Source organism: Lepidochelys kempii, chromosome 15 (assembly GCF_965140285.1).
Source record: "Lepidochelys kempii isolate rLepKem1 chromosome 15, rLepKem1.hap1, whole genome shotgun sequence".
NCBI classification, from domain to species: Eukaryota; Metazoa; Chordata; order Testudines; family Cheloniidae; genus Lepidochelys; species Lepidochelys kempii.
Genome location: NC_136394.1, coordinates 16,009,110 through 16,021,491, shown reverse-complemented (window position 1 = coordinate 16,021,491; position 12,382 = coordinate 16,009,110).

Genomic DNA, 12,382 nt, shown 5'->3' with positions numbered 1-12,382 from the left:
TTTTGTATCCCTGCAGGGCTCTGCTTATTCTTTATGTTCTTATGTATTAACAGTGTATTTTTCTTAAGTTTCAGCCAACCAACATTACTCAGAATGGTTAGCTGATTGAGCGCTGACTGGTATTTCTCTTGAACTCTTTCCAACTACCATGTCAGTTAATCTCCCTCTGTGTGGGTACCTGTGGATTCTACTCCGGCTTTCAAACAAACTCAACAATAAGGCCTATTCTCCCCCTGATGTGTACACGCATAACTCATTAACACTAATGGCCATTCTAGTGTCGCACATCGGGGGAGAATAGGTCTCAAATGAGTGCAGGTTGGGGCACAAAATAATCCATCTGAGAAAGAAAAATAAAGTACTCCGTGGTGGGAGCACACGTGAAACCTCACAATGGTGCACCTCTGTCTGCACACAGCTTCCCAGGAAAACCTTGCCCCATGTGAAGGAATGAAAAGAAAAATCACTAGAAAAATCTGAGATTTCTTGTCAGCTCCAACAAAATACCCAACACTGAAAATTCTTGCTTCATGGATACTTTTAGGCTAGGTGGTCCAGTTGTTAAATGTTCTGTCTTCGCTGAGTATCTTTTGTTAGAATTAGGATATCTGTTGCAATAACCAGTATAACCTTTACCCTTAGCTACACAGCTAGAACGGTTTCCAATTATAAGAGCAATCTTTTATTTTATAATACAAATAAACCCAATCGTTATCTCAGCACAGAAGACTACAATGAATAAGCAATGCTGAGTGATTTCACCATTTTTTCCCTCCATAATTTCCTGCTATTATTTCTATGGAAGCTGCTGCCAAGATTCAAAGCAACATAATACTTTCTTGTACATGCTGCTGGGTTTGTTTATGACTTCATTTGTTTGTTAAACATTTATTTTTAATTTTTAAATGCAACAGTGAAATTTAAACATCTAGTCCGGAATCCATTTTTGAGCCCCAGTATCATTTACCAACAGCACAACTTTGTCCTGTTTTTATGACGTTATCCAGGTGGTAAGGAGACCAGTTCCTCTCATTAATCCCTCCCACCTGAACTCCCACCTTTTTCATAAGCAATGCCAGAGATAGGGGGACCCCAGAACTAGCATAGAAGCACAGGGCCTCAGTGGAGATGTCTCTGACTCCTGCAGATCCCCACAATTCTGCTGGGTTTGGGAACATACCTGTAGCTCATTGCGTACATAGAGAGGGGGTCATGAGACAAACTTCCCTAAAATCACTCCAGGAGGGTGAACTCTGCAAAAACATTCTCATGGACTTTCCTCCACTTAGGTCCTTTCCTCAGGTATTTTCACAAGAGGGGAGTGACTCAGCATCTATTATAATCCATCTCTAACATAGTATGTTACTGATGGGCAGGCCCTTTCCTCCCATCAGTACTTAGAGCACTAATGAATGTCACAGGGCTATATTTACATATTCTCTCACTGTGCCAACTGTTCCATGTACTTGCACACATTATGACTAACTCCAAACAGATACCGGAACAATGAATTACTGATGAAATCCCTTTCTGCCTTGGAGGCACGAGTGGAAGGGAAGACATTGCTCAGTTTACAAATTTCCACACCTCTCTTGCATATTCATTAAAATAACAGTATGCCCATCTCCTGGAGTGAGAGAACATGCTTCAGCAGAGGTGTGGGCTGAATGGACCAGTGGTCCCCAACCTTTCTGTTGCAATAGACATATTCATGTTCCGAGAAGAGTGTGGCAGGTGCCGGATGACCAGCTGCTGAAATGCCGCCAAGAATCGCCGCCGCCGAAATGCCGCCGATTCTTCTTGGGTTGTCCGGCAGCTGAGCTCCTTGGCGGCGGATTGTCTGGTGGAAGCGCTCCCTTGTCAGTCGATGGGCGCACATAAATGCCCCGGCAGGCGCCATGGCGCCCGCGGGCACCATGTTGGGGACCACTGGAATGGACTGTCAGCTTTGAAGACCTAATTTTGACCTCCAGACTCAAAAGGATAATAGAGTATGCTATTTTCAGTGTACTGGAATTAGTATTGAGTGTGGATATGGGTTCAGAGGTGTCTGGGAACTGTAACAATAAGATAGGACACAATGACTGTCATGAATAATGAGGTTCTAATTCAGCAAGGTACTTAAGTATGTGCCTGACTTTTAGTCCCAAAAGTTCCAGTCAGGTCAATGGAATTACACATCTACTTACATGTCTTGGAGAATTGTGGCCTAAATGCTCTAAGAAGTGGTGTGCCGAGTCTTCATTTATTCACTCTAATATAAGGTTTTGCGTGCCAGTAATACATTTTAACGTTTTTAGAAGGTCTCTTTCTATAAGTCTATAATATATAACTAAACTATTGCCATATGTAAAGTAAATAAGGTTTTTAAAATGTTTAAGAAGCTTCATTTAAAATTAAACCGGTGGCCAGGACCCGGGCAGTGTGAGCGCCACTGAAAATCAGCTCGCGTGCTGCCTTTGGCATGCGTGCCATAGGTTGCCTACCCCTGCTCTAACCTAAAACTTCATCAGTTCCTCCATTCTTAGGGTTTAAAAAAAGTTGTAGAAGAAAATGCTCACATGCTAAAAAAGACTTAAAAGTGTAAAGTCCTGTCCACACTGGGATCAGCAATGTGATAGCTACATGTTTAAACTTATTAGTTGCTAGCAGAGATCTAGCAGCTTCTCCCATCCAGTGTCGAGAGGAATTCTTTTTTTCTTATAGCTATGTTATAAAACCATGCTAGATACTCTCCTGTGGAAACTACAGTAACACGTAAGCGTGAAGCAGGGACTTTCTGGATATTTAGTTAACCAAACTGAAAGGGAGAAAGAGAGTGATGCAGTTTGACAAAAACTCAAAGACAGTTCAGGACATGTAACCTAAAAGTGTTCGTAAAAAATATAGCAGTAACTCCACAGACCATAACAAAGAATTACATCTTTCAATCTAACCAAGAAATAAACATTAACCTATTTATGTGTGTGTCAGAAGTCAGTATGTTTGTATAAATATACAAGTATACAGTAGAATCTAACAACTCTGGGCACTTATTTTTATGAATTAAAAAGTGGTGTTCTCACCCTTCTTATTAGAAAAATCAACAGAGCTGTATTAAGGTTTCATATTGTTTAACTTCTATTTTTGTTACTAGACATATACTAATAATGCTGTAGCATAAGTATCATATAATTAAAAACTAAACAGTTGTCAAAAATAAATAAGCCAAGTCCATTTTGTGATGCTCTAGTTTGGGTTTTTATGGTCTGTTCACCTACTTGCTAATTCACAACATTCACTAATGTGCCATGGATCTGCCCGGCATTTTGAATCAGAGAAGCTTTTCCTTACATACTCCCTGCAGAAGAGTCATGATGAGTGCAGGAGGAAATAAAAACAGTTTAAGATTTAATGAAAAAAGGACCACAAAAATGTGCTGGAAAACAAAAAAGTGAGTAGATCATCACATTTTCCCCCTAAACACTGAAATAAAGGAGGAGGAGGAGAAGGAGGAGCAGCACTCCTTAGCTATGAGACACACAGGTTTTCTGAGAGAAGATCAATGCTATGCTCTTGGAGATAAGTATTGCTAGCTTTCAAGAGATTTCTACAAGGCACTCTTTCTTACAAGGCACTAATAAGGAACAGCAGACTAGTTATTAGGGTAGGGTGGAAAAGATGAGTAATCAGACAAACACGATCAGTCAACATACAAAATCTGCCAGGAGTAAGAGAGATTTAAAAAATTCAGTGACTGAAAAAGGACTAATCAGGAAGTGCATGGCTCAGCAATTCCTTAACTATTTTGCTAATATAATGAGGGAAGAAAAAAGATGAAGAAAAAATGTTGGCTTTGTCTTTTACCCAGAAATGTAGTGACTATGAAGGACACAGTGCAGCATGGAACAGAAAAGATCTACCTGTTCATGGTATTCATTTGAGTACATAAGTTCATGATTTTCATGTCTTTCTATGCTAGGGTTTTTAGAACCAAATACTCATCTCTTTGCTGTTGATGCAAATGACTGAAGACAGAATTCCCATAATCACTGCCTTTTAAATAAGTAGATGATCACCAGGAACTGGATCACCAGGGTTAGGAATACTCTACAGCTGCATTAAAATTTGTGTTCTCTCTTTCCTTGTGGAGGCCATGAAGTGGAACATAGTTCCATCTCTTTCCTTTCCTCCCTTATTCATAGTGGAACCTTTCACTTTGCCTTTTGAATAATGCCACATAGTGCTGTCATTTCAGGAAATGCCAGACTGTTTACGCTGCTAGAGCCAGGCATCTTGCTGACAAATTCAGGAAACACTTGATCAGAAGAGATAAAAGCAATTGCTGCAGAGCTATTGTTTTCCATTTCATTTCACACACTGAAAAGAGCTTTGGTGACCGCCCAGGAGGTGCCCTCAAACACAGATTCCAAGATACCGTCTTCCTGAGCCCAGAAAACCAAACCAGATTGATCACTCACGCTCTGTTGTTACTCATTCTCTTTTTTCCTGTTAGTGCTTTCATTTTCTATTTTTGTATTTCACCTTGTCATTTTCAGTCCTTTTCAGGTTCTCTTTCCAGCTGTGTGTCCAACAGCTTGCAAACTTTTCTTACACTGTGCATGCTATGCTTAGTGAGTTTGCTAAAGGGCCACTAACAATAGAAGCCAGCAGGATTGAGAGTCAGGATTAAGTAGCTTTAGCAGGAAGAACCTTATAATGAGGATGCCCTCTGCCCTCTGTTTATTAAAGTATTGTCCCAGCTACTCTACACTTAATGCTAATACAAGGTAATCCACTTAAACAGAGAGTTCACAGGGAAAAACTTGTTGAAATAACACTACTATTTTCCTTACACTAAAGTATACATTATAATCAATATAATAGTGCTGGTCACAGAATGGGACAAACTGACTGGCAGAGACATCCATTGCATTTGCAAAGCAGATAAACAGGGCCTCTATGAACTCAGTTATCTGTGATGAGATAAGAGACTCAGCTGAGAGAACAGGGAAGAGGTATGCTGCAGGTTCCTGCTGGGATCTGCCCCATCAGCCAATGGTCCAGATGAGGGTAGATGTGAATGCCTTTTCTTCTGAAATGCACTGCTACCACCACTATGCATCTCATAAAGATTGTCAGTGTTGCTGAGAGACCAAATGGCAGAATCTTGTATCGTGTGGGGCTCAAAAGGGTTTTCGACCAAAGTACATTATTCCCCAAGTCAGTAATGAGTCCTGTCTCAGTGTATCATAAATAAACAGTATATAGATGGGCAAAGGACTTGTCCTTGAAGGGTAGTGAGTCCGTTCAGTTTATCACGGTTAAACATTTTATAAATAACAAGGTGAGCAATCTTAACTAGGTGCCATGAAACCTAAGAAAATAATAAAATCAATTACTTAAAAGAAGCCATTCAAGCAGCAGTCTTGAGACAACCAATTAATAACTACTAAGAATCGTAAATCCAGACTAAATCCTACCCTTTCTCTCTATTTGCCCAGGTTAACTTGTGTCTCCTTTCCAGGAACAAAAAGAAAAGGAGTACTTGTGGCACCTTAGAGACTAACCCATTTATTTGAGCATAAGCTTTTGTGAGCTACAGCGATGAAGTGAACTGTAGCTCACAAAAGCTTATGCTCAAATAAATGGGTTAGTCTCTAAGGTGCCACAAGCACTCCTTTTCTTTTTGTGAATACAGACTAACACGGCTGTTACTCTGAAACCTTTCCAGAAACACACACTCTAAATAGTAGCATTTTCCTATTCCATTAAAATTATCACAAGAAAAATTTAAATCTAATTCTTTGGCAGTGCTTTTGCAAACGTCAGCTCACCAGTGATGCTGCAGAAACAGTGCTGAACTGGAAGGTTGCTACTCTATGATGTTATGTTATGGCTTATTTTTGTTCTGATGGTTTTTTCCTTCCTCCTCCTCCACTGTTTGGTTGTTGCTGCCGTTTTCTTGTATAGGTTAGATGAACAGAGTGAGCACTGATGAGTGCTGTAAAGTTGAGGAATGGGAGCGGTGTGCACTGTTGGTTTCTTAGGGAGATTTCATATGCTTCTTCCCTAGTTTCACTGGAGGAGGAAGGCACACCTATTTCAAGGCTTAGCTAGATTCAAAAATTAGCTGTTATCCTTTCAATGGTTCAGTGCCTTCATGGGCAGGTCTTTAGTAACAGCTTTAGCTCATGAATATGCGATCTACATATACAGTGGTAGCATAAAGGCTTGCATTTACATGCAAAATATTTGCAAATATGCTTCTCAAAAAAAGCTTATGGCATCTTTAATAAGGAATAGCTAGGTTTTCACAACTGAGAGGAAACATGAATTAGACATAACCCAAAAACATTTCCCAGCTATACATTAGGGCTGTTGATTAATCATAGTTAACTCACGCTATTAACTCAAAAAAATTACTTGCAATTAATCGCAGTTTTAATTGCACTGTTAAACAATAGAATCCTAACTGAAGTTTATTAAATATTTTTGGATGTTTTTCTACATTTTCAAAAATATGGATTTCAGTTATAACACTGAACATAAAGTGTACAGTGCTCACTTTATTTTTTTATTACAAGTATTTGCACTGAAAAAATGATAAACAAAAGAAATAGTATTTTTCAGTTCACCTCATACAAGTACTGTAGTGCAATCTCTTTATCGTGAAAGTGCAACTATCAATTTTAGATTTTTTTTTGTTACATAAATGCACTCAAAAAGATGTAAAACATTAGAGCCTACAAGTCCACGCAGTCCTACTTCTTGTTCACCCAATCGCTCAGACAAACAAGTTTGTTTACATTTGCAGGAGATAATGCTGCCCACTTCTTGTTTACAGTGTCATCTGAAAGTGAGAAAAGGCATTTGCATGGCACTGTCGTAGCCGTCATCGCAAGATATTTACGTGACAGATGCGCTAAAGGTTCATATGTCCCTTCATGCTTCAACCACCATTCCAGAGGACATGTGTCCATGCTGATGATGGGTTCTGCTCAATAATGATCTAAAGCATGTTCATTTTCATCATCTGAGTCAGATGCCACCAGCAGAAGATTAATTTTCTTTTTTGGTGGTTTGGGTTCTGTAATTTCCGCACTGGAGTGTTGCTCTTCTAAGGCTTCTGAAAGCACACTCCACACCTCGTCCCTCTGAGATTTTGGAAGGCACTTCAGATTCTTAAACCTTGGGTCGAGTGCTGTATCTATCTTTAGAAATTTCACATTGGTACCTTCTTTGCGTTTTGTCAAATCTGCAGTGAAAGTGTTCTTAAAATGAACATGTGCTGGGTCATCATCCAAGACTGCCATAACATAAAATATATGGCAGAATGCAGGTATAACAGAGCAGGAGGCATACAATTCTCCCCTAAGGAGTTCAGTCTCAAATTTGATTTTTGCATTATTTTTTTTAACGAGTGTCATCAGCATGGAAGCATGTTTTCTGGAATGGCGGCCAAAGCATGAAGGGGCATATGAATGTTTAGCATATCTGGCACGTAAATACCTTGTAATGCCGGTTACAAAAGTGCCATGCGAACACCTGTTCTCACATTGAGGTAACATTGTACACAAGAAGTGGGCAGCATTATCTCCTGCAAATGTAAACAAACTTGTTTGTCTGAGCGATTGGCTGAACAAGAAGTAGGACTGTGTGGAATTGTAGGCTCTAAAGTTTTAAATACTTCTATCTTTGAATGCAGGTTTTTTGTACATAATTCTATATTTGTAAATTCAACTTTCATGATAAAGAGATTGCAATACAGTACTTGTAATGAGTGAATGAAAAAATACTATTTCTTTTGTTTTTCTACAGTGCAAATATTTGTAATCAAAAATAAATATAAAGTGAGCAGTGTACATTTGGTATTCTGTGTTGTAATTAAAATCAATATATTTGAAAATGAAGAAAACATCCACAAATATTTAAATAAATGGTATTCCATTATTGTTTAACAGTGCAATTAATCGCATGATTAATCACAATCAATTTTTTTATTGCGCAATTAATCGTGATTAATTTTTTTTAATCACTTGAGAGCCCTACTATACATGTTTTCCTTAAAATTAAATGATGTCTTTAGAGTGTCAATATTTTTATAATTCTCTGTGTGTGTGTGTTTGATTGAAATCAAGCTCTCTCCCTCTTTCAAGAGGGTGAAGAAGCCCTAAGCTCTGATAACATCTCTTATGGACCACTCCTCTTTGAAGTATCCTGACTAGAGAGCATTCTTCCATTCTTTTGAAGTTAGCTCAGAAACAAACTTTGTAAGATCTGGTTTAGAAAAACTCCTAAGACCATATCGATACCAGCTGGTATCTTATACAAGATGTGTCCTGTTCTTTGATGAGACAAATCTTGTGGCTTATTTGCCTTTTGCCCAAATTGTTGGATTTGCAACCTGCCATTTGCATTACATTCACAACTTGCAATAAAAGACTTCCATCAAATATTCTATTAATAGCACAATTATAACACTTATATCCATCTTTCAAAACATAATATAAAAAGAAAATACTATAAAATGTTAAAGCAAAATAGAAATTATAAATGCATTTGGAGCCTGTGTAATGAGTGGGTGTTATCTCCATTAACTCTTGAGGCTTCTCATGTTGAAGAAAACAGAATTCCTCCTAGAAATTACCTTAGCTACCTTAAATCTTTCATATAATTAAACAAACAATTAGAGCACAAGTATGTATATTATAGTCACCAAGCATAATGTATACGAAAATAATTGTAAATATTTCTTAAAATTTACCAACATGCAGAAAAAGTTTTTACAAACCTAACATTGATAAATTATTACAATTTGCATAATCCATTTTTTGCACGCATGTTGAGGTTTATCCCCCACAATTAAGATTAGTTGAGTCCCACTGTGAATCATTGGTACTTCCTGTGGGCCACATGGATGGACAAGTTCACATCCTGTTGGTTGAGATCCATGAACCAGTCTTAAGCTTCGAGAGACGGAATAATGGAGGGCAAACGTTGCCATCCTGCATCTGAGGCAATGTATGTATATGCCTATCACAGGCATCCATGGCCACAATGTTCTCATGACTATCTGCCCCTCCTTGAAGATGTATTTCATTTCCTCTCTGCCATCCCACAGGATTTTTTTTTTTAAAGGAAGAGGATGACTCCCTATCACATTAGGTAATTGTATTTGGTGAACAGGGCTTGGTAGTTCACCACCCAGAGCGGCAATGAGGCTGATGAATATGCCTTTTGCCCAAGCAGGTCTAACTTCTGAGGGTCCTTGTCCTTAGGAGTGCCTTCATTAGACTTCAATTTCTTGTGTTGCAAGAAGCAATGAGTTAGACCAAGGACAACATGGAAACACACAAGAGAAGCAAGAAACTTATTAAAATTACATGGCAAGAAGTTAAAACTGCAGCAAGTGACTGTCAAAGATGGAAGGCAGTGGTGAAGGTCTTATTTTCCACATGGAATATAGAGGCATAAGCGCAAGCAAGCAGAAATGAGCAAGGACCCTGGATTCGTCTGGGCGTAAAAGTGCTCAAAACTTTTTGTCGGCACTTTGATACCTTATCTCCACACACTTGGAGGTGGGAGGAAGAGAGGATGGGTCTGTCATAGCCCATTGGCTGGATCTAGGATCCCTTCATTAATAGGGAGAGAGATTCTGACTTGTGTCATCACACTCAGGACATCAAAGAGCTTATGAGACTTTACTTGTACAAACGTAGTCTCAGTTGACCAGGGTCTCCGTAATTTGGGACAGGAAGTCCTGGAAGGTTTTAAAGTCATCTGTTGCTGGGGTGGATGCTACTGTTACTGCCTTGTCCAGTAATGGGTAGTATTTATTAGAGGGATACCAAGGTTTGCTGATGTCCCTCTGTCACCTCTTGTTCCTATGGGCCCACATCCAGTTCCGGTGTGGGTGGCCTAGACAGCAAAGCCATCTCGAAGTGCGATATCCTCCTTTTTAAAAATGCATTTGAGGGTGACCTGCTCCTTAACATATGGGAGGATGGCCACACTGACCTTACTGAGAACCAAGGTGGCATTTTGCACAGGTATTGACCAAGTTGGGGCTGGCTGGCCAAGTGCCACTCATGCCTGTGCTCTGAACAGAGGGATCCCTGATATCCTCTTTGGCATCCTTCTCCAATGACTGGGGAGAGGAAGCTCTGTTAGTAATAACTGTATACCTTTCTTAGTGTCTTTTTGACAGGTTTCCACATGCCCTTCCTTTTTTCTCGCTCCCTTTCTGACCAGTGAGCTGGCCATAGCATTTTGGAATTCCTTCCTACTTTCCCATCCTTTTCAGCACCCGTCAGAATCTTTTTTGGACATTTGCATTTTTGGTGCCATCTGCGATTTAAAAAATTAGATTTTTTCAAAAAATGTCTCTATTTACTGGAAGCATTAACAATAAATTAATAGATTTTATGCCTGTTCCTTTTTAAAGAGGGAAATATGATTTTATGCAGTTTGTATAAATATTCAAGATTTTATTTAGAATTGTACTAAATCTTAATGACAGAGGAATAAAGGAGAAGTGTTAATATATAATCATATATTTCCCTCATTTTTAGAGAAAAAGAACATGAATGTTAGATTTTTTTTTTTTACAAAATGTTAGTTTAGCAAATAGCATTATTTGTTTTTTTGTTTGTTTTTTATAATTCTGGACTAGGAATAAAATTTCCTCTTTCTACGCAATTCCTTTACTATTTGTCTTTAAAAAGTGGTAGACACATCCTAATGGCATTACATGCCAAACCTGTATTGCAATTTTCCTTATTCCATTGATTTAAAGTAATGTGTTTCTTCATAACCTTTTATATTTACTGGTAGCCAGCTCCTATTAGCTTAAACTGTATGAAAGGCCTCTTAATTTTAGTAACATGTTTGAAGTACAGCAATTAAAAAATGTCTCAGCAAAACATACACCACCAGACACACAGAGCACCAGCACCCACTCCTCCTTTCCAAAACAATTAAGCATACATTCACCCACGCAAAGGCGCTCAGTTGTGGCTGCTAACAAATCAAAACAGAATTGCAGAGAAACCCTATTTAAACTGTCCCAAATGCCTAAGAAAAGGGCCAAGAGGAAAAAGGTATTTCCCCCTGAAATCCTCAGGGCAGCGTCAGCACCTGTGGCTCTAGACAACAGACTTACATAATTTGTGTAAAATAGAGAGAAAAAACATTCATCACTTTCTGAAGGACAGGCAGCAAGGGTAAACATGCAAGGGAATACATTACCCTCCCGTCTGCACCACATCCACCTCCTCCTTCCCAAAACAATAAAGTATTCATTCAAGGAAAATGGTATGCTATTCTATAGATAAACCACCTTAAGAATACAAATAAACAAGTTTTATATTATTTTATAGATAAGTCCCCCTCCTTCCACACACACATTCATACTTGTTTCTCAGCATTATTTTATATGAAACACACAAAGCCTCACTTAAAGGAGTGTAAAATTGCTTAATACACCCATGTATGAGGCAAAATGCAGGTCTGATTTAAATTATTCTGTGCAAAACTCTTTTCACTCGGTTTTGTTTAAGGCAGATCTGTAACTCTTCTGGAATTTAAGGTACCCATATGGAATGCAGATTTATTAAAATGATTTAACTTGGATTTAATAAACAAAATAAAAACAGCAATGGAGTTTTAGTATTTTAGTATTTGTGAGGCAGTAGATACAAAATGTTTTCCTTAAGAGTAAATGTACTTTAAAGGCTAGTCATTTTGCATTATTAACTGTTGGATGCTGTTGAGAATGAATACATTGGCAATGGAGAGAAGGAATTTCTTTCTTCATTGAATGCCGATGCCAGGGGATAATTCAGGGCCAGTAACGGCAATCCTGTTTGGTACCGGGAATGTCTCCGAGTGTGATAGAGATGCCTCTAAAGCATATCTGAGGTCCTCACTAGGCTCCATCACAGTCATCAGTATTGGGATCAGTGATGAGTCCCTCCATCACAGGATGGGCAGGATTTGAACCTGAGGATCTGAAGTCCACCATGAGGCATGGCAGTTAGCATGAATTGCCTCACTACTGTAGTGGAGGGGAAAGAGTGAGGAGTGAGTGCACAGAGAAATCGATAGTCCTACTCCTCCACCCCCTTTGTTAAAAAAAAAAAAAAAGAAAGAAACCCTCTTTAAAGAAAAAATGTGAGGGTAGAATTCCTTCACCAAATCATTTGAAAGAACCGGTTAAAGGTGTCTGAAGAGAGTAGTGGGTCAAATCACTTACTGCCATGAGCGGTAAGAGGGAGCTGAGGGAGGATCACAGCTGCTTCACCCTTTGTGCCTTCACATGGGAGCGCAAGGGGCAATGCATGGCCCCAAATGACACAGTTATGTAAAGAAAATCCAATCTCTCACACAAGAGGTACGTGTG